The following is a 22,891-nucleotide window of genomic DNA, read 5'->3' as shown; positions in this document are numbered from 1 at the left end:
CTAAAATTAACTCAACCTAGGATCCTAAAAATTAGGAATCACTGTAGAGAACTCAAGTCCATGCCCCCAACTCAAATTAACTAAGCTAACTGAGTTATAACACTATTTCAACTCAACTAACTCATTCAAGTTGTCTATTGATGTGGAATTTCAATTTTCTCCTAATTTAATCAAAGGAAGAATTAAATTAGGAATTTCTTGTTGCATTTTCAAGATGGAATTCATGGCCTTTCGAGTTATTCCAACCACATCATGTACTTGTCCACCACTTAAAAGTACAAAATATGAACTATTGATATTACTTCTAATAACATTGGATTTAGTCACATCCATATCACTTTAATTATGATCTTGTAAATTGTATTTCATAAAGAAATGGGTGCAAAGTATTCAAATGTAACATGTTCCACCTTACCACTAAACAACAAAATAATTTTTTTATTTTTATTTTATTACATGACTATATTACTTCAAGACCTAGCAAACTAGGACTCTTGCGACTATATGATTATGCGGATTGAATAATTAATCTTGGTTCCTCCCCTTATCATACCCAACATAAGGTTTGTTAGGTTCTCATTCATGAATTTAACTCGATTCCATTTCTCATTACAAATCTTGTTTAATTAATACTTAATGAATTTTATTGTACAATAAGTTCTTAATGCTATACGATAGATGGTTAACTTACGTGGTTTACATTTAATTTTCTATCCACCGATTACATATGGGTCCTTCAGTGTTGGCGCCTGGGATCATTATATTGCACTTACCCATAGTTTTTATACATTTAGTTATCATGTTAATGTGCATTAACCAACTATACCGCAACATTTAGATAGTGTATTAACCAGTGTTGTATGTGTCTGCATTCATTGAAGCCATAGACGATAATTAAAGAATTTACAAAGATTAGCCGTATGGTTTGTTATATTTAAGGAGAGAATTCATGTCATGGTACTAAACATTGTTAATTGACACTAGGTGGTCCTCGAAACTTTGAGGCACACCTACAAATGCACACCAATCCCAAACACCACACGAAAGACCTTTGGCAATGGCCCCATATGACACTCATCCAACTACTGAGGTTCAATGCGAAGAGGTTAGGGTATTCACTTGCGGAGGTACTGAGAACAAGGTTCATTTCCGCTCACAGCTGCCGAATAACATGACTCTGCGACCTTTGTTCCACAGTTGTTTCTCTCCGGTGGAAAGAGTGCATAATCCCTTTAACTTTGGCATTATTTTGCATTTAGACCCTTCTTTGCACAGGCTTACCCTAGAAATATTGGTTCCTTGTTGGCATGGTTGCTACACAATATTTCTATGTACAATCTTCAGCACATTGAGTTCCACCACTCACCACTAGCTCAGGTAAGATTTCTCTGGAATGATTACCCAGTTTTATTGTTTTTCCTTTCTAAGCTACATTTTCCCCTTTGAGATAAATCCTAACAGACTGACTGTTGTATGCAGGTAGAGTGGGTCAACTCTAGGGTTGACGACTTCATTCGTTTACCCAGATGTGACAATCTTCCTCTTCCAGGTTGGATTTCGAGCATATCTCAGTCCCTTGAAGCGTTTTGGTGTATCTACCAGTTCTCATAGGACTTTGGCTTTCGGGAGTTGTGACTGAGAAAACCCTTAGGGCTCATGTTTGTGTAATGATTTCCTAGTTTTTATTTGTCGATATATACTTATGACTTGGCTGAGGGTTTAGGCTCCAAGCCTTCCTCCCCTAGCTTGTGATACAAGTTTTTCCTAATATAGTTGACATATGCATAACTATTATATTCAGTTAATTCATAACTGTATATTCGGTTGAGTTTTATATTGATGTTTTTGCTCTTATTTGTAGTTCAATTACCTGTTAAATAAATGTTATAGTATGCTTATTTGCTGTCTCAAAACAATGGGGTTACATTTTTGTTTAACGTTGCTCTTGTTACTTAATATGAGAAATAGAGTTGTTATTTACAGAAATGCAGCACCAATCTGAAGGGGATTATTCTTTCCTAGTTAGTTAATCACGCGTTCTTATTTTTCAGTTGTGCCTAAATAAATTTGATTTGTCGGGTTTCTCTCCTCCCCTTGCTGCCATGGTCATCCTGGCAGATTGCCCTCACTTCCTATTGCTTATGCCTCCTATGTTGTCACTGCAGTATGGGTTTCAATTGGTCAAGATTTCCCAAGAGTAGTGAAATTTGGAGCCATAGTACCAGGCCACAGAAGATCTTAGAGCTGCCCCAAACCCCCTCCAATGCCTAGTGCTCAGAAATAGCTTTCCAATGGTATATGAAATTCCAAAAATGGACCCATGGAGCAGAAGTTAAAGCATTCTAAAGACTACCTTGGAAAAGCCCAACAAATCATGAAAAATGACTAAGTGTGGAGATAAATCGCAATCAGGGTCCGGAGCAGATCACAATCGGCCATCATATTCTCTCGCGGAAACCTACTCTATACCCAAAGTTCTTTCTGCCCGAAGCAAACCAGGATGCATGCCCCCTGGGTTCCAGTCACATCCTTCTGAATCACTCGCGCTCATCGGGAAGAAGGACTGGGGGTGGAGACATTTCTTGCCTGAACAGATCATTTAGGGTTGGTATATGACTATTTGCGATGCGTGATCCCGGAAATGAAAGTTGGTCTACGAGCTTGACCACTCTTCCTTCGTGTGGAAAACACATTACTCTAAAGAGTGAGGAGACGATGGCTCCCATGCAATATATATAGTCTCGTCCAAGGAGTAGGTTATAATCCAAGGGTCCTTGAACGACCATCACGTTCATTTGAACGGTCTTCCCTTTCAATGTGATAGGCACATTGGGGAGGATCCCTAAAGGTATATGCTCAGTTTCCGTATATGCCCAGTTTCCGTATATGCCCAGATCTTCCGTATATGCCCAGTTTCCGTATATGCGCACATTTTCCGTATATGCCCAGTTTCCGTATATGCAGACATCTTCCGTATATGCCCAGTTTCCGTATATGCGGACATCTTCCGTATATGCCCAGTTTCCGTATATGCGCACATCTTCCGTATATGCTTAGTTTCCGTATATGCGCACATCTTCCGTATATGCCTAGTTTCCGTATATGCACACATCTTCCGTATATGCCCAGTTTCCGTATATGCACACATCTTCCGTATATGCCCAGTTTCCGTATATGCGGACATCTTCCGTATATGCCCAGTTTCCGTATATGCGCACATCTTCCGTATATGCTCAGTTTTCGTATATGCGCACATCTTCCGCATATGCCCAGTTTCCGTATATGCACACATCTTCCGTATATGCCCAGTTTCCGTATATGCACACATCTTCCGTATATGCCCAGTTTCCGTATATGCACACATCTTCCGTATATGCGCACATCTTCCGTATATGCACACATCTTCCGTATATGCCCAGTTTCCGTATATGCGCACATCTTCCGTATATGCCCAGTTTCCGTATATGCCCACATCTTCCGTATATGCCCAGTTTCCGTATATGCACACATCTTCCGTATATGCCCAGTTTCTGTATGTGCGCACATCTTCCGTATATGCCCAGTTTCCGTATATGCACACACCTTTCGTATATGCCCTGTTTCCGTATATGCACACATCTTCCGTATATGCCCAGTTTCCGTATATGTGCACATCTTCCGTATATGCCCAGTTTCCGTATATGCGCACATCTTCCGTATATGCCCAGTTTCCGTATATGCACACAGTTTTGCGCATATACGGAAACTGGACATATACGGAAGATGTGCGCATATACGGAAGATGTGGGCATATACGGAAGATGTGCGCATATACGGAAACTGGGCATATACGGAAGATGTGCGCATATACGGAAGATGTGCGTATATACGGAAACTGGGCATATACGGAAGATGTGCGCATATACGGAAACTGGGCATATACGGAAGATGTGTGCATATACGGAAACTGGGCATATACGGAAGGTGTGTGCATATACGGAAACTGGGCATATACGGAAGATGTGCGCACATACGGAAACTGGGCATATACGGAAGATGTGTGCATATAAGGAAACTGGGCATATACGGAAGATGTGTGCATATACGGAAACTGGGCATATACGGAAGATGTGCGCATATACGGAAACTGGGCATATACGGAAGATGTGTGCATATACGGAAACTGGGCATATACGGAAGATGTGTGCATATACGGAAACTGGGCATATACAGAAGATGTGCGCATATACGGAAACTGGGCATATACGGAAGATGTGCGCATATACGGAAACTGGGCATATACGGAAGATGTGTGCATATACAGAAACTGGGCATATACGGAAGATGTGTGCATATACGGAAACTGGGCATATACGGAAGATGTGTGCATATACGGAAACTGGGCATATACGGAAGATGTGGGCATATACGGAAACTGGGCATATACGGAAATGTGCGCATATACGGAAACTGGGCATATACGGAAGATGTGCGCATATACGTAAACTGGACATATACGGAAGATGTGCGCATATACGGAAGATGTGTGCATATACGGAAACTGGGCATATACGGGAGATGTGTGCATATACGGAAACTGGGCATATACGGAAGATGTGTGCATATACGGAAACTGGGCATATGCGGAAGATGTGCGCATATACGGAAACTGAGCATATACGGAAGATGTGCGCATATACGGAAACTGGGCATATACGGAAGATGTCCGCATATACGGAAACTGGGCATATACGGAAGATGTGTGCATATACGGAAGATGTGTGCATATACGGAAACTGGGCATATACGGAAGATGTGCGCATATACGGAAACTGAGCATATACGGAAGATGTGCGCATATACGGAAACTGGGCATATACGGAAGATGTCCGCATATACGGAAACTGGGCATATACGGAAGATGTCCGCATATACGGAAACTGGGCATATACGGAAGATGTGCGCATATACGGAAACTGGGCATATACGGAAAATGTGCGCATATACGGAAACTGGGCATATACGGAAGATCTGGGCATATACGGAAACTGGGCATATACCTTTAGGGATCCTCCCCAATGTGCCTATCACATTGAAAGGGAAGACCGTTCAAATGAACGTGATGGTCGTTCAAGGACCCTTGGATTATAACCTACTCCTTGGACGAGACTATATATATTGCATGGGAGCCATCGTCTCCTCACTCTTTAGAGTAATGTGTTTTCCACACGAAGGAAGAGTGGTCAAGCTCGTAGACCAACTTTCATTTCCAGGATCACGCATCGCAAATAGTCATATACCAACCCTAAATGATCTGTTCAGGCAAGAAATGTCTCCACCCCCAGTCCTTCTTCCCGATGAGCTCGAGTGATTCAGAAGGATGTGACTGGAACCCAGGGGGCATGCATCCTGGTCTGCTTCGGGCAGAAAGAACTTTGGGTATAGAGTAGGTTTCCGCGAGAGAATATGATGGCCGATTGTGATCTGGTCCGGACCCTGATTGCGATTTATCTCCACACTTAGTCATTTTTCATGATTTGTTGGGCTTTTCCAAGGTAGTCTTTAGAATGCTTTAACTTCTGCTCCATGGGTCCATTTTTGGACTTTGATATACCATTGGAAAGCTATTTCTGAGCACTAGGCATTGGAGGGGGTTTGGGGCAGCTCTAAGATCTTCTGTGGCCTGGTACTATGGCTCCAAATTTCACTACTCTGGGAAATCTTGACCAATTGAAACCCATACTGCAGTGACAACATAGGAGGCATAAGCAATAGGAAGTGAGGGCAATCTGCCAGGATGACCATGGCAGCAAGGGGAGGAGAGAAACCCGACAAATCAAATTTATTTAGGCACAACTGAAAAATAAGAACGCGTGATTAACTAACTAGGAAAGAATAATCCCCTTCAGATTAGTGCTGCATTTCTGTAAATAACAACTCTATTTCTCATATTAAGTAACAAGAGCAACGTTAAACAAAAATGTAACCCCATTGTTTTGAGACAGCAAATAAGCATACTATAACATTTATTTAACAGGTAATTGAACTACAAATAAGAGCAAAAACATCAATATAAAACTCAACCGAATATACAGTTATGAATTAACTGAATATAATAGTTATGCATATGTCAACTATATTAGGAAAAACTTGTATCACAAGCTAGGGGAGGAAGGCTTGGAGCCTAAACCCTCAGCCAAGTCATAAGTATATATCGACAAATAAAAACTAGGAAATCATTACACAAACATGAGCCCTAAGGGTTTTCTCAGTCACAACTCCCGAAAGCCAAAGTCCTATGAGAACTGGTAGATACACCAAAACGCTTCAAGGGACTGAGATATGCTCGAAATCCAACCTGGAAGAGGAAGATTGTCACATCTGGGTAAACGACTGAAGTCGTCAACCCTAGAGTTGACCCACTCTACCTGCATACAACAGTCAGTCTGTTAGGATTTATCTCAAAGGGGAAAATGTAGCTTAGAAAGGAAAAACAATAAAACTGGGTAATCATTCCAGAGAAATCTTACCTGAGCTAGTGGTGAGTGGTGGAACTCAATGTGCTGAAGATTGTACATAGAAATATTGTGTAGCAACCATGCCAACAAGGAACCAATATTTCTAGGGTAAGCCTGTGCAAAGAAGGGTCTAAATGCAAAATAATGCCAAAGTTAAAGGGATTATGCACTCTTTCCACCGGAGAGAAACAACTGTGGAACAAAGGTCGCAGAGTCATGTTATTCGGCAGCTGTGAGCGGAAATGAACCTTGTTCTCAGTACCTCCGCAAGTGAATACCCTAACCTCTTCGCATTGAACCTCAGTAGTTGGATGAGTGTCATATGGGGCCATTGCCAAAGGTCTTTCGTGTGGTGTTTGGGATTGGTGTGCATTTGTAGGTGTGCCTCAAAGTTTCGAGGACCACCTAGTGTCAATTAACAATGTTTAGTACCATGACATGAATTCTCTCCTTAAATATAACAAACCATACGGCTAATCTTTGTAAATTCTTTAATTATCGTCTATGGCTTCAATGAATGCAGACACATACAACACTGGTTAATACACTATCTAAATGTTGCGGTATAGTTGGTTAATGCACATTAACATGATAACTAAATGTATAAAAACTATGGGTAAGTGCAATATAATGATCCCAGGCGCCAACACTGAAGGACCCATATGTAATCGGTGGATAGAAAATTAAATGTAAACCACGTAAGTTAACCATCTATCGTATAGCATTAAGAACTTATTGTACAATAAAATTCATTAAGTATTAATTAAACAAGATTTGTAATGAGAAATGGAATCGAGTTAAATTCATGAATGAGAACCTAACAAACCTTATGTTGGGTATGATAAGGGGAGGAACCAAGATTAATTATTCAATCCGCATAATCATATAGTCGCAAGAGTCCTAGTTTGCTAGGTCTTGAAGTAATATAGTCATGTAATAAAATAAAAATAAAAAAATTATTTTGTTGTTTAGTGGTAAGGTGGAACATGTTACATTTGAATACTTTGCACCCATTTCTTTATGAAATACAATTTACAAGATCATAATTAAAGTGATATGGATGTGACTAAATCCAATGTTATTAGAAGTAATATCAATAGTTCATATTTTGTACTTTTAAGTGGTGGACAAGTACATGATGTGGTTGGAATAACTCGAAAGGCCATGAATTCCATCTTGAAAATGCAACAAGAAATTCCTAATTTAATTCTTCCTTTGATTAAATTAGGAGAAAATTGAAATTCCACATCAATAGACAACTTGAATGAGTTAGTTGAGTTGAAATAGTGTTATAACTCAGTTAGCTTAGTTAATTTGAGTTGGGGGCATGGACTTGAGTTCTCTACAGTGATTCCTAATTTTTAGGATCCTAGGTTGAGTTAATTTTAGTTGTAACATTTTAATTCAGTTAAACTAGTTCTAATTGTTGGAGGAACTTGTGGAAGGTTTAACAGTGGGTTGTAACTTCGGTGTTTAACCAGTTAACTGATCAATTGGCCTAAATTAAATCATGCATGCAGAGAATTTGAGTTACCCACTTGAGATTGGAGTTCAAGGGAAGTGTAATATCAGTTGTAGAATTTTCCAAGTTGTAGAGGTGGTGCATGCTATTAGAGAAGGGAATAAAGGAATTACGCAATTCTCAATGAGTAATTTCCCTAATTAATAAGGGTTAATTGCTCATCAAACACTGCAAGGAAATAAGAGCTTCGAGGCTAAGAAAATTGGCCAAGTGTTAGCCAAAGTGAGTCAATCAGGCAGAGGATAGAAGACACTTATGGAGGTTGTGCTCAAGTTTGAGAAAGCATATTGTATTCATCCAAATTATTTGATTAATGCAATACAAATAGGAAGGGGTTTTGATTAGCTGCTTTCCCCTAGATAAATCTATGTGTATGTGTGTTGAATCATGATGCATGTTTTTTATATGTGTTCTCGATCATGAATTGATTTCCGCCGATGGGTAGAGTAGATTTGAGTCTCATGTTTTAGTAAATTACATGAGCAGTATTGAATCTACAATTAAATTTCTACTTTCCATGAAGATAAATTTTTTTATAGCTCTCACACCAAACTAAATATATAGAAGGCATATGATAGGGTAAGTAAAGTTTATCTAAGATGCATTATTTTTCATGTAGGTTTTAAGTTTCCTCTTATCATTTGGATAAACACATGCTTGTCTTCATTATTTTTTGTTTTGTTAATAAACAGAATTTCTTCAAAATTCTTAAACTCCTCATGGGGATGAGATAAGGATGTTAATTTCTTTACTCCTATCTATTCTATTGGTAAAATAATTAGTCAGGGCATAAGACATCTTAATGGAATGGGAGGAATAAAAATATTTCAAATTTATCACCAAAGAATTAATCACTAACACACCTCTTTTTTCTTGATGGTGTATTTTTATATGGAAATTCGACTACAAATAATATAAGCCCTAAAAAGGCTCGAAAGAGAAAACAAGAATAGAAAAGAATGGCGATTAAAATTGAAAAAAATGTTACATCCTCCGTGAATAAGGTATCTCCCATGGCATGGGTAGGGTATTAGGAGAGTTATTTGTTATAAAATCTCCCCTCTAGAAAACAAAATTAATTATTTAGGGTTTGATTTAAATCCAAAATGATTATAAGATAAAATGTTGTAAATGGTTAATCTAGAAAATTGAATGAAGGATCAAGACTTGATGTAATAAGTGGTTTTTTTTCTCGGAGGAAGATTAATTTCGATACAATTAGGCCTTGAACCTATTCCATTTTATTGAATATCAATATCCCTCGTAACCAAATCAATCATAAATGGAATTAGAAATAAATGGGAAAAATAATATAGGAATCCCTTTATCCCATTGGAGGAGGCCTACCAAAACTATCCATATGGTGGGGTGTGCTTTAAATTTCCACTTCAATTTGGTAGCTCAATGGCATTAAATAGCCTTTGGTGTTTGATCTTCACAAAATTGGGAGTGGTAGAAAAACATGGTGATGAAATACATGTAGCCACAATAAATTAAAACTTGGATTAGAGATCCTATGAAAAAATGCCTCTTGGCTCTATCTTTTGAAAGGCCTTGATCAACACTTTTCACTTTAGTAGGAAATTCACTAGGTTGGAGAATAAGTAATGGGAGTTAAGTAAAATTGGGTCTTAACCTTTAGATAGGAAGGAAGGACGTGAATAAAATTCTAAAAGACCTTATACGAGTCTTATCTAAAAAATGATGCGTACATATATCACCCAAATGGGGGACATTATGCATTTCAAGTTAGAAAACATACACTGGTATTAAACTAGAAAAAAGACAAAAGGATGAATGGAAAGGGCTGATGTAGGAAGTAACAAAGGTGCATTTTAATTTACGGTATGAAGAGGAAAGATTAATAATGAAAAAAACTTGTGTAAAGTGTATTATGCTTCTAAGATACATTATAGCTAATCACATGGAGAAGAGGAGGATCCAAGGTTGTGTTAGTCAAGAGTATGGAAACTAAAATATCCTCTTAAAACTATAGCCTTCTTGTGGCTTGTCGTAATAAATAAATTTGGCTTGGGATAATTTGTAGGGGAGATCTTGGATGGATCCTACTATGTGCTTTTGGTGCAAAGAAAAAGGAAAAAGAGTAACCTTTTTGTTCATTGAATGCCAATTTTCCAAATCAGTTTGTGATGCAATAAATACATTAACAACAGAAGTGAGTTGATGATAAGGAGGCTAGTGAACATCAAGCCGATGCAATAGTGGTGATATGGTCAATTTGGATGACATGGCAATTTTTTTTTCAATATAGTGCCCTTAAGAATACATTTATCATGGTCTTTAAAAGACTAAAATCAACGAGAAACATAGGAAAGTCTATGAAGACAACACCTAGATTAGGATTTTTTTATGGAGCCTTTGAGGGTAACCTGAAATGAATGTGGAATGGAAGGATACTTTATTTGTTTGAAATTCATTGAATCTTCTTTTACTATAATTGGGTATGAATAGAAATAATTGGGAAGAACTCATAGTTACATTCTTACACATGGAATTAGTAAAGGAAAGGAATTTGAAAGAGATATTAGTGTTTGGAGTTATAAACTGTTGGTGGAATGGATATAAATAGAGGATTTGGAAATAAAAACCTCTTAATGAAGGATGTTATCCTTTGAGGAATTGAGCTTAAGGGCACATTCGAAAAGTACTCTTTTGTTTATGTATTTATGGAAAACAACTCTATGGCTAATGATATGGCAAAAAGAGTGGTAAATTCACAAGAAGGTATCCTTATCTTAATAGAAGAGATGAGGTTTCCTCTCTCTCCACATGCAAAGTCACAGGTTTCCTCTTTCTCCACATGCAAATTTACATCTAAGACGTTTTTTTCTCTAGTATCTTCCAAGTTGGCATTTTTAATAAGTTGTTTTATATCTAGTATAGTTTTATTGCTTTTAAGGTGTGATGCAAACATGTTGGTGAGTAAAAATTGGATTGCTAAAATTATTTTTTTATACTACTTTTTAAGAAATTAGAGGCCTTTGGTTATAAAATAAATATCCCTCTTTAATTTTACAAAATGTATTATTATTTAGCTTTAAAACGAGTATAGATTCATCTTAACCACAAATCTAACATGAAAAGAGAAGGAAAAAAATTCTTCAGGTGTAAACTTACTAGTGCAAAAAACAATGTGTAATTTTTTCTCTGACATCTTCCAAGTTGGCATATTTAATAAGTTGTTTTATATCTAGTATAGTTTTATTGCTTTTGAAGTATGATGCAAAAATGTTGGTGAGTACAAATTGGATTGCTAAAATTACTTTTTATACTACTTTTTAAGAAATTAGAGGTATTTTGTTATAAAATCAGTATCCCTATTTAATGTTACAAAATGCATTATTATTTAGCTTTAAAACGAGCATAGTTTCATCTTAACCACAGATCTAACATTGAATAGAGAGGGGTCAAATTTCTTCATGTGCAAAAAATAATGTGTAATTTTTTTGGCATCTTTAATAAGTTATTTTATATCTAGTATAATTTTATTGTTTTTAAAGTATGATGCAAAAATGTTGGTGAGTAAAATTAGGATTGCTAAAATTACTTTTTATACTACTTTTTAAGAAATTAGAGGTATTTGGTTATAAAATCATTATCCCTCTTTAATTTTACAAAATGTATTGTTATTTAGCTTTAAAACCAACATAGATTCATCTTAAACAAAGATCTAACATGAACGGAGAGGGATCAATTTTCTTCATGTGTAAACTTACTAGTGCAAAAAACAATGTGTAATTTTTATTGTTTAAATTGTATTTTTTAATGTTATAGAGATTACATAAGGTGTGCATTGGGTCATTTTATCAACCCACATTAAACTAGTTTTTTTTTTTTTTTTTTTTTTTTTTTTTTTTTTTTTTTTTTTTTTTTATTGATATATTTTTAAGTATAAGTGAATATTAATTCATACTAAAATATTTAATTCATAATCCATATTGGATACAACATTAAAATATTTTATTTTAACAATTTTCTCTATATATAGATATATATGAAATTGATATGAGTGTTAAAAATCTTACTTACATAATATCTTTTTTTTGCTTGTAATTACATTACATGAAATTATATTAGGTCCTCCATTAAATATACATAGCATATTTATTCTTGTTTTTTATTATAGCCGACATTGCTTTTCTATTTAGAGAATATTTTATTTTTATTTTGAGAAATACACATACTTACCTATCACATTCACTTTTTATACCATTTTTGAAAACATTAGAAATATTTAGTTATAAAATCATTATCCCTATTTATGGAGTTGGTTAAAATGGTTTTTTAATTGTATATTTGGATTCAATACCCTGAAAAACCCGGACACCTTCATTGTGCAGAAATTAGCTATCAAACTTGCGATTCCAATAAATTGCTGCCGGATTTTGACCGGAAAAACCCACCAGAAAGACTTCCAAAAAGTCTCATTATAGACAACTGCCCTATTTATTTTTACAAAATATATTATTATTTATTTTTAATATATATATAGTTTTCTCTATATAAAATATAAAAAGTATAATAAAATTTACAATAATAATATTAAAACATACCATATAAAAATAAATAAATAAAATAGTACAATAAAATTTAAAATAATAATATTAAAAATACTCTATAAAAATAAATAAATAAAATACAAATAATAACTACGAAGAAAGCATAGCAATATAAATTACTTTAAATTAAAATAATTTAGTTTTACTGAACCTAAATTAATAATAAATGTGGTTCTTTTTATCTTTCTTAATATTTACTCAATTCTTTTTAAAAAAATAAGTAATAAATATTGATAAATACCCATGAAACAATACAACCATAAAAGGAGTCTTAACGGTAGTTTCCAATAGTTTCCAATAGAAGGAAGACATGAAGAAGTTTTACGAAACCTGTTAGTGCAATGGGACCTTTGCCTGCATAATAATGTGTTTGTCGAAAATCGAATCCAAAGGAATTCAAATACGCTTTGGATCCGAAAATGTTGGGAGAATTTAATTGTAAACTCCCCCTCTAGAAATAAATATGTTTTATCTTTTTTGTCTAAAATGTTAACGATCGGTTTTTGGTCTTATTATCTTTTTTCCATTTCAGCATGTTAATACATTAAATGTATTAAACATTATATGCATTTTGTGGTAATTAAATTTACATGATTCATTTAAATTTGATAAACATTTACATCTTTTTGGGCTTTATGCGGAGGCTATATTATTTTCAATACACTTAGCAATGCTCATTCTGAAAATTCCTAAAATCATTCTTCGTCCAAATTAAAATTTAAAAACGTTCTTCCCCAGATTAAAATCATCTAGAAAAATTAAATTCAGAAATCCAAACACCCTTTTGAGGTATATAATTGTAACCTCCTCTAAACGGTTCTCCACTGCCAAAACAAATAAGTTGATACGGTACAATGGCGTCAATTTGGAGTCGACCATACTAAATCAAGTAGAGGGTCGGCAGTTTGTGGATGGACTAAGCGGTCTTCGATAATTTTCTCCCATCTACACGGTCGTTTTCTTCTTAATATGCTCATTTCGTTTATTACATTAAATGCATTTTGCAGTAATTAAATTGAAACGTTTCGCTTGAATTTGATAAACATCTGAACCCTTTTTGGGCCTTATGCTGATGCTAATTTATTTCCAATACACTTACCAATGCTAATAAAACCTCTCACACAGCAATTTTCATTTTAACAAAATTAACATTTTATTTTACAGACCATCTCTGGATGGTTCGAATCCAAAGAACCCATTGGCTGAAAATAACAAACAAGTATCACATAATATAACTCTCTCTACAATAATGGAACTAACCCATATCATAGCAATTAACAGCTACAAATATCACACAATACAAATCTCCCTGCAATAATGGAAATAACCCATATCATAACAATTACCTACCTGATCCTAGGAAAGGCAATTAGCGACATGATGACAATGAATATGCGAAAGGGAAGAGGAGGGTTCTCAAATCCACATCTACGCAGGTGTGGCGCGGTTTCTAATAATTTAAGGCTTATTCGGAAGACTCTGTCCATGGCAATCTCTGGTGTGTCGCTGGGTGAACAGAGCAACAAGCCCCCTAGCGTTTAGAGTTGTTACCGTTAGCGGCAACAATGATACAGACTACAGTAAGTCTGTATAGCGGTCATGAGGAGAGCCAAGAAAGTAGCGACCGGAGCTACAAACTTCCAGCTCAACACAAAGTCATAAACTCTACAAACCTTCCTTTTGATTTCGTTCTTCCAATAGCTTCTTTCGGACCATTCCCGCAACGCGTGATAGAGCTCCGCTTGAACTTCGGTCACGCCGCCGTAAAGGAAAGGTTGGCCCAAGTCGTGCCACATCTTGGCTGTGCACTCATCGTCATGATATTCTATCGTCTGCAACTTCATTGACAAAACAACACTGAACAGGGAATCAATATGCAAAAGAGCGGGCCGGCCTTTTTGAAAATATTTGAAATGACCGCGGGAGATACAGCTATGCATTTTTTCCGGTTGACGGAGCTCTGAAGGAATTCGAATGTGGTTGCTGAAATTATGGATGAGCGCTGAATTTTGGGCGCTTGAATTCAAATTTGAAATCGAATTCATTGCATTGATTACGCTGAACCGTGGAGCCTCCCGGAGTTGGAGTGACGGACCTGCCAGAAAATGCATGTACATAGGTCATGGTATCATGCATGGATATGGGTCCAAAACATGCATCCAAAAATGTCGTTACGGTGCTGCCGCTGTCAGAGGGTGTACCTCCATAGCATTAACTTTGCTATGGAGGTGGAAATAGGAACTGCCTAATGCTATAGGGTGTGCCCCTGAAATAGGAACTGCCCCTGAGTGCTTCCCGTCTGTCCTTTCAACAATGCTTCTCAGAATCTGGCTCCTCCATCGACGACTCTCTGCAGTTGGCCGGATTGAACGGTTCACTACTCTCGCCTGTAGTTCAGGTTCTCCGTGCTATTCTCTCCTTGTTCTGGCATCATGATCACTCACGAAGGGTTCTGAGACTCCGTCATTATTCTGGAACACAAGCGATAGGGGCAGGGCATATATGCATATCTTCTTCAGGTAATAATTATTAAGGTTTTATTCATAGTTTCGTTTTGATTTTACAGTGTTATAGTCAATCCCTGATATGCTTGACTCAGTCACCGATTCTAACACTATTTCCCTATCATAGTGCAAGGCAAAGATCTTCGGGAACAGGGGTTTGGTTTGGGTCTGCGACAAATTCTTCAGTCAGCTACAATATCTGCATCCCTTCCAGGTATTCTGACTCTCTTCCAGTTCTAAAATTAGCGTAGGTTGTTCAAGACCTGACTGTTCAGCTAAAAGTCTGTAATAGTTATTTTAAATGGGTAATAATGAGTCTGTACTAGTTCTCAATTGGAAATTTAAGACCACAGGACTCGAAACTCCGTGGTTAGTTTTGTACTGAATGTTGTTTTAAGTTTAAAAGAACCTTATGACATCAGCCGAAGGTGAGGGGTTTGGCACTTATGAAGGCCAGTCGCCCTTATATACTCAAGTCACTAGACTGTTTGTCGCATGAACTCTTTTATGGTAATACTTTGGAGATAAAGACTTTCTTGTTTTAATAGCAAGGTTTTCTTTTCGTTTTCTTCTGTGTAATGTTAAGCCTTTGGAATATCGAAAGTTATCCAAAACAGGCTTATTATCATTCCTTGATTGATCTTTGGACATACTCAGGGTTTCTAGGTTAAAACTGTAAATTCCTTTATGCTTGCAAGATAAGTTTTCTCTGATTCCTGTCGTTCTGGTTGTAGTCATAAGATTTTCTGTTTGTAGCTATGAGGCTTTGCGCAAGTAGATGAAGTACTTGCTCCACGTGGACTTATGTTACATGGAATTGGACTACAATATCCCATTTGGGAACCAAGTAAAACTGTGATATATTTGATTTCTTCTTGTCTTGAGAAAAATACCCTTGTTTAAATGATTATTCTAACTATTTCTCATGTTTCAATAAAAGTTAATTCTATTCATTAATGTGCAAGTCATGACTACAGGAATCCTATCTTGAGGAATTATTTTTGTCATTTGTTAATTTAATGCATGTTATAGGAATTTACTTGTCCTCTTTCCGTTTTCTTTACTCTATGTACAGGGACTTCTGAGGAATTATTTTTGTCATTTGTTAATTTACGGTAGGAATTTACTTATCTTCTTTCCGTTTTCTTTACTCTATGTAAAGGGACTTTCGTTATTCCCAGTTTTATCATGCATTTAGGAAATTTTTAAATTACTTTTACATTTATCATGTTTTTAGGAAATTTTTAAATTACTTTTACATCCAAGTACAACAGTAACAATCAAGATATCTTTTAATAGTTCTTCTACAGTTACATAGAGGATTTTCTTATAGTTTCTCTATCTTTACTTTGCTTTATTCTTCAATGAAATGATTCAGAAATGAAAATGATACTAAGATATTCACACCATACTTTAAAATAATAGAGACCGTGCAGATAGTTTTTCAGTAGTCACTTAATGCAAAAATATAACTCACAACCTTAACAAATAAGGTAGAATGCAAAAATATAACTTATACCAGAGATTTTCTTGTTTTTCAGAAGTCACTTATTATTAACATAGCCTTAAAAGATAAGCTAGAATGCAAAAAAATAACTCACAGCCTTAACAATCACAGCCTTAACAAATAAGCTAGATTGCAAAAATATAACTTATACCAGAGATGTTCTTTTTTTTACTTAGTTGTTTACGCTACTCCTTGATTGATTAAAAAATCAAGATCACAAAATATAACTTATACCAGAGAATTTTTTTTTTTACTTATTTGTTTACGCTACTCCGGATTGATTGAAAAATCAAGATTTGCACTTAATTCTTCCCTGCCGTGAGATTACCATATTTGGTCAATCTTCCTCAATGCTACTCCTGAGTTCTCTTTCTCAGACTATCTGACCCTTCAATCTCTAATTTTGTCTGACCCTTCAACCTCTAATTTTGTTCCTGATCTCAAATCCCCATCCTCTTGTTCATTTTCTGTAATACACTGATTTGGTCAATCTTCCTCCGTGCTACTCTTGACTTCAAGAGTGATCAGATCCCCATCCTCTTGTTCATTTTCTGTAGATCAAATCCCCATCCTCTTGTTCATTTTCTGTAATACACTGATTTGGTCAATCTTCCTCCGTGCTACTCTTGTCTTGTTCATTTTCTGTAATACACTGATTTGGTCAATCTCTTGTCTTGTTCATTTTCTGTAATACACTGATTTGGTCAATCTTCCTCCTGGCTACTCTTGACTTCCAAGAGTGATCAGATCCCCATCCTCTTGTTCATTTTCTGTAATATACTGATTTGGTCAATCTTCCTCCGTGCTACTCCTGACTTCAAGGGTTCTCTTTCTCAGACTGTCTGACCCTTAAACCTCTAATTTTGTTCCTGATTTCAGATCCCCATCCTCTTGTTCATTTTTTGTAATATACTCTAAGATTTAGTTTTGAAACAGATAACTGTTTCCATAACTAATTACGTAGTAAAAAAGGAATAGTATTTATCCATAATTGTAAAATATTATCCTTTAATAACTGAATTCCAAAAACAGTTAATTGCACTAAAATTAAAATAAATATTTAAATTAATGGAGGATATTACAACTCTATAACTCAACATTATTAAAAATATCATGGAAAAATTTTACTTCAATTTTATTTTATTAAAACTCAACCTCAATTAAAACTCTACTCTATAACTCAACATTATTAAAAATACTATAGAAAAACTCTACTTATTTATCCATAACTGTAAAATATTATCATTTAATAACTGAATTCCAAAAACAGTTAATTGCACTAAAATTAAAATAAATATTTAAATTAATGGAGAATATTACAACTCTATAATTCAACATTATTAAAAATATCATTGAAAAATTTTACTTCAATTTTATTTTATTAAAACTCAACCTCAATTAAAACTCTACTCTATAACTCAACATTATTAAAAATACTATAGAAAAACTCTACTTCATAACTCAATAACTCAACATTATTAAAAATACTATAGAAAAACTCTACTTCATAACTCAATAGGGCTACAAATAATAGAATTTCAATTCAAAATAATTGAAAAGAAAATTCTAATTCTAATTGAAATTCAAATTCAAATTATTATGAATTGGATTTTTCGAATAATCAAAATATTCACATTTTAACTCAAAATTCTGCTATTACATTACAAATAATAAAAATACTAAACCTATTTTTAAATTCAAAACACAATCCTTTAAAACTCTACTTCATAACTCAATAGGGCTACAAATAATAGAATTTCAATTTAAAATAATTGAAAAGAAAATTCTAATTCTAATTGAAATTCAAATTCAAATTATTATGAATTGGATTTTTCGAATAATCAAAATATTCACATTTTAACTCAAAATTCTGTTATTACATTATAAATAATAAAAATACTAAACCTATTTTTAAATTCAAAACACAATCTTTTAAAAATAAAAAAATAATTATGAATTGAATTTTTCGACTAATCAAAATATTCACATTTTAACTCAAATTCTGTTATTACATTACAAATAATAAAAATACTAAATCTATTTTTAAATTCAAAACACAATCCTTTAAAAATAAAGAAATAATGAACATACAAATTTCAATAGAATCCTTTAAAAAAACACCCAAATTTAAACGCACAGATAAATTTGGCGCATTGGCCTATCTAACCACAGTTGCAACTTGCATTTTAGTAAGATTGGATTTATAGCGGGTCGTGTGACGTGTCACTATGGAGTCGTCTATAGAGGCAGAGGAATTGTCCGGATGGCAAAAGGTGACTAGAATTTGGGCAAAAAAATTTTAAATATTTTTGTAGAGATAGTGTTTGAATAGTGTTTTTATAGTGGAAATGGATTCAGCACCATTAAAAACGTTTAGGACACCTAAAATTTTGAAGTTTAACAACTATAACTTGGATTTACAAAAATCCTTACCAGATTTTCTTTAAATGTAACCAAAATTTCCATAACTTTTTGAACAATTCCTCTGACTAGTTAAACTACGTCTTCAATAATTGAATCTGGTATTTTTTTTTTATCCGCCATAGAAATTTAAATTTATAGCACGTCGGGACCCGGAACTGCAGTTATTAATTAGCACAGATGATTGGATAGGGTTTATCCATAGTGTTGTGTGATAACATTCCCTGCTCCTCATTTGGTTCTACAATCAGAGCTGTTTGATTGAGAGGGAGAGCGAAGCCTTCGAAGCCAAGGCAAGGCTAGTCAGGCCACAATTTATAATTGAATAGGATAGGTTTAAGACATAGATGCAAGTAAAAAAAGATAATGTGGCTATAGAATTGGTAATGTTTCAAATATTAGGATTAGAATTCAATTACATGGTAAACTAGTATAATTATATAAATTAAATTATTGGTAAATATCCATAGACATAAGTATCAAAATTCACTCTTCATTAAACATTTTATTTTCTCTAAATTTAAAAAAAAAAATCAAAAAGGTAATATTAAATTATTATTATTATTAAATATAATAATTTTATTTTAAATTATTATTATTGAATTTAGATTCTGTGATCTACATATATCATGAAAAGTAAGAAAATTTTCGATAAAAATCATGTGGTTAATCGTCAAGACAAGATGAAAAACTAGATCTTGGTGTGCTTCATCATTAGGACAAGATGAAGTACTAAATGATAATGTAATTTTTACAGAAAGTTTTCTTACTTTTTATTATTATTATTAAATATAAAAATGATTAATATATGAAATAAATATATGTACATTTTAAAAAATGTCAACAATATTCTTACAGACACAGATTCACTCCCACTATACCATGGAAATTTTTAAGTTGTAAATAACTCTTTTTACCATACCTATTATAAAATAAACCTTAAAAATCTTTAATAATATAAATAATTAAAAACCCTATTTATAAAATATAAGTAACTTAATATATTTAATTACAATGCCCACGGGGCTTTGGATTGATGGTGAATGGGTGCACTGTTACACTCCTTGCGATAGGTCACTGGTTCAATTCCCCGTGGGTACTTAGTTTAGTCTTAACCTAGAAAAAAAAAATATATATATTTAATTACAATATTTTATTAAAAAATAAAATTAAAAAATATTTTGTATTAATCTTTAAATATATAAAATTTATGCTTAAAAAAAACATTAAAATTTAACACTATTTTCATCCACATAAAATTTTATTATAATTAATAACATTTATTTAAACACCATTTAAATATATTCCTTACACACTAAACTCTAAAAGACACCTCAATAAAATCACAACTAATAACCAAAAATATCCACAGCGAATATGGAAACAGCTAAATTTGTTAAAAGACACCTTAATAAAATCACAACTAATAACCAAAAATATCCACAACGAATATGGAAACAGCTGAATTTGTTAAGACTTTCTGCCCATTTACGGTTGATTTTATTTGACTGCACAAATTCCGCGTTTTAACATTGATAAATTACACGCAATGCACATTAGAAGGCAAAGCAGTAGTTTAATCGGACTTTTTTTTGTTTTAAAAATTATAGAAATTTTGGTAATATTTTGATAAAATCTGACGAGAATTTTTGTAAATTTAAGTTGTAGTTATCAAATTTCAAGATTTTGGACGTCTCATAAGTTTTTGATAGTGCTGAATATATTCCAGCATAAAAAAACATAATTCAAACACTACTACTACAAAATTTATTAAATTTTTTTAGGAAATTCCAACAACTTTTAATAATCGTGACAATTCCTCCACTTTCACATCCATTAAAAGTGGCAAACTCCCTCCTACCACCTTTTTGTTCAGAGAGAAAAAACCATCATAGCTTATATTAAGAGAATATAATAATCTGAATACATAGATATGTTGGAAAACAGATTTTCCATCAACTAATGGTCAAAATTTCCGGGACTATTCTAAAATTCACATTCCATTTAAATTTTCTAGCCTATTTGCAAATCTACACTCTAATTATGTTCAATAAAATTACTGAAAACCTAATCAAATTCTTTATGGTTTCGAATCAAATTATTTATATTTTTTTATGGTTTCAAATCTTAGTATAGATTTATTTTAAATACTGCTGTAGATTTTTTTGATTAAATATTATTTAGATATTTTGTATAATAACTTTTTTAGATTTTTTTGTTTATGTATAAAAAGATAAAATTTCAAATTTATGGATCATCCTGAACAGGACAGACCCTTATATCATACTGAACTGAAAGATAGAATGAGCCTCTTGACTTAATAACTTAATTTCATGTGTATTGTTTTAACGGTGGCCAGGATCCTATTTCCATACAAAGGCTAGCTGCTGCTATCCTCCATGGGAAAGCCTTCGTCTAATTTCTCGATTTACGGCCTGTGGCCAAATTTCAATGATGGCACCTATCCTACTAGTTGCGACAGTAGCAATTCCTTCGATCCTTCACAAGTATACTATATTACTCTTCAATCTATTTCTGCATTGTGAAATATTTTGATTCGATGGTAACACTAATTAATCTGAATCTGTGCAGATCAGTGATTTGAGAGAAGATAAATCAGTATTGGGGATCGTTGGATTGCCCGAGCAGTAACAGTTTGAAATTCTGGGAACAACAGTGGCAGCAGCACGGGACTTGCTCGGAGGCTGAGCTGAACCAACACGATTATTTCGCAGCTGCCCTTCGGCTCAAAGAGAGAGTCGATGTTTTGGGTGCGTTGGAGCAGGCGGGAATACGACCAGACGGAGCAGCATACTCTTTGAATAGCATCCTGAATGCAATACCAGGGGTAGGAATTGAATACCAGGGACAAATCGGGAAACAATCAGCTGTACCAGATTTATATGTGTGTGGATTCCTCTGCTTCTGACCCAGTGCTCTTCTTATCAACCCGTATTCTCAGATATAGTATTTTCTGTTTTGATATTGACAATATGCCTTTCAATGTAAGAAGATCGAAAATTAGAAACATCATTTTATTGGATTGTAATTTTTTGCCTTAAGGCACTCAGAAATTAGAATCACTATTTTTATTTGTTGGATTGTATTATTTTAAATAAGGATTTTATGAGATAAATTTTAAATAAGTATTTTATGAGATGAGAATTGTCTATTTTAAATAAGGATTTTATGAGAGGAGAATTATCTATTTTTTCTGTAATTTTTTTTTATTAACAGATATTATTTAAAATAATATTTTGTACAATTATTTAATTTGTTTTTGTTTTTTGTTTTTCTTTATTTTTATTTTTTATTTGAGTGGATATGGGAAAATTTCTAAGCCACATTTGCTAGCTTGAAACGTTGACTAAAAATATTTGAATGTGATGGATCCCAAAATGTAAAATCAAAAGTGCTCTTCTAACAGAAGCCTTAAATTTGAAAAACATTAATGTCATCATACACATGCACAAGCTCATAAGGAATGGCCCTCTAGAATTTTGATTATTAATGAACCAAAAATTACAATGATTCACCAAGGAAATGGCTCGGTCTATAAGAGTACATAGCCAAGAACCCAGAGATAATACCACAAAACCTTTTCCCCACTCGCCAAACCCCACCTCAATCACTCGACACCCTACTTGACCCGTCTCATTTCAAACTCAAGGCTCGCCTAGATCCGCATAACCGCAAGCACTGAGCTAATCCATTTGGCTCCTTTATATTCCTCACAGTCCTCCTTCACACCTGTTCCAAGTCCTCTTTTGTAATGTGACTTTGGTTGGTGTATTTTGGATGATCCCCTCACATTATGCAACTACACATATATATGGGTCATTCTTCCTCTATGTGGTTGC

General features: G+C 34.2%; 1 long non-coding RNA gene across 2 annotated transcripts; it reads left to right on the top strand.

Moving 5' to 3' along the window:
* The first annotated feature begins 14,865 nt into the window (after positions 1 to 14,865).
* LOC149166134 (uncharacterized) lies at positions 14,866 to 21,952 on the top strand. 2 transcript variants are annotated; one of them, XR_016260400.1, is made up of 3 exons: positions 14,866 to 15,118; positions 15,231 to 15,317; positions 21,624 to 21,952. It is a non-coding gene; the product is annotated as an uncharacterized LOC149166134 (long non-coding RNA). The 2 variants fall into 2 exon arrangements; XR_016260401.1 differs by lacking the exon at positions 21,624 to 21,952 and adding an exon at positions 21,391 to 21,532.
* The last annotated feature ends 939 nt before the right edge of the window (positions 21,953 to 22,891 follow it).

Source organism: Pinus tabuliformis, chromosome 5_1 (genome assembly GCF_031772625.1).
Source record: "Pinus tabuliformis cultivar Carrire ecotype Pingquan chromosome 5_1, CPIR1, whole genome shotgun sequence".
Lineage (NCBI taxonomy): Eukaryota > Viridiplantae > Streptophyta > Pinopsida > Pinales > Pinaceae > Pinus > Pinus tabuliformis.
Note: the sequence above shows the minus strand (reverse complement) of the source record. Positions and strands in the feature narration are given on the sequence as shown.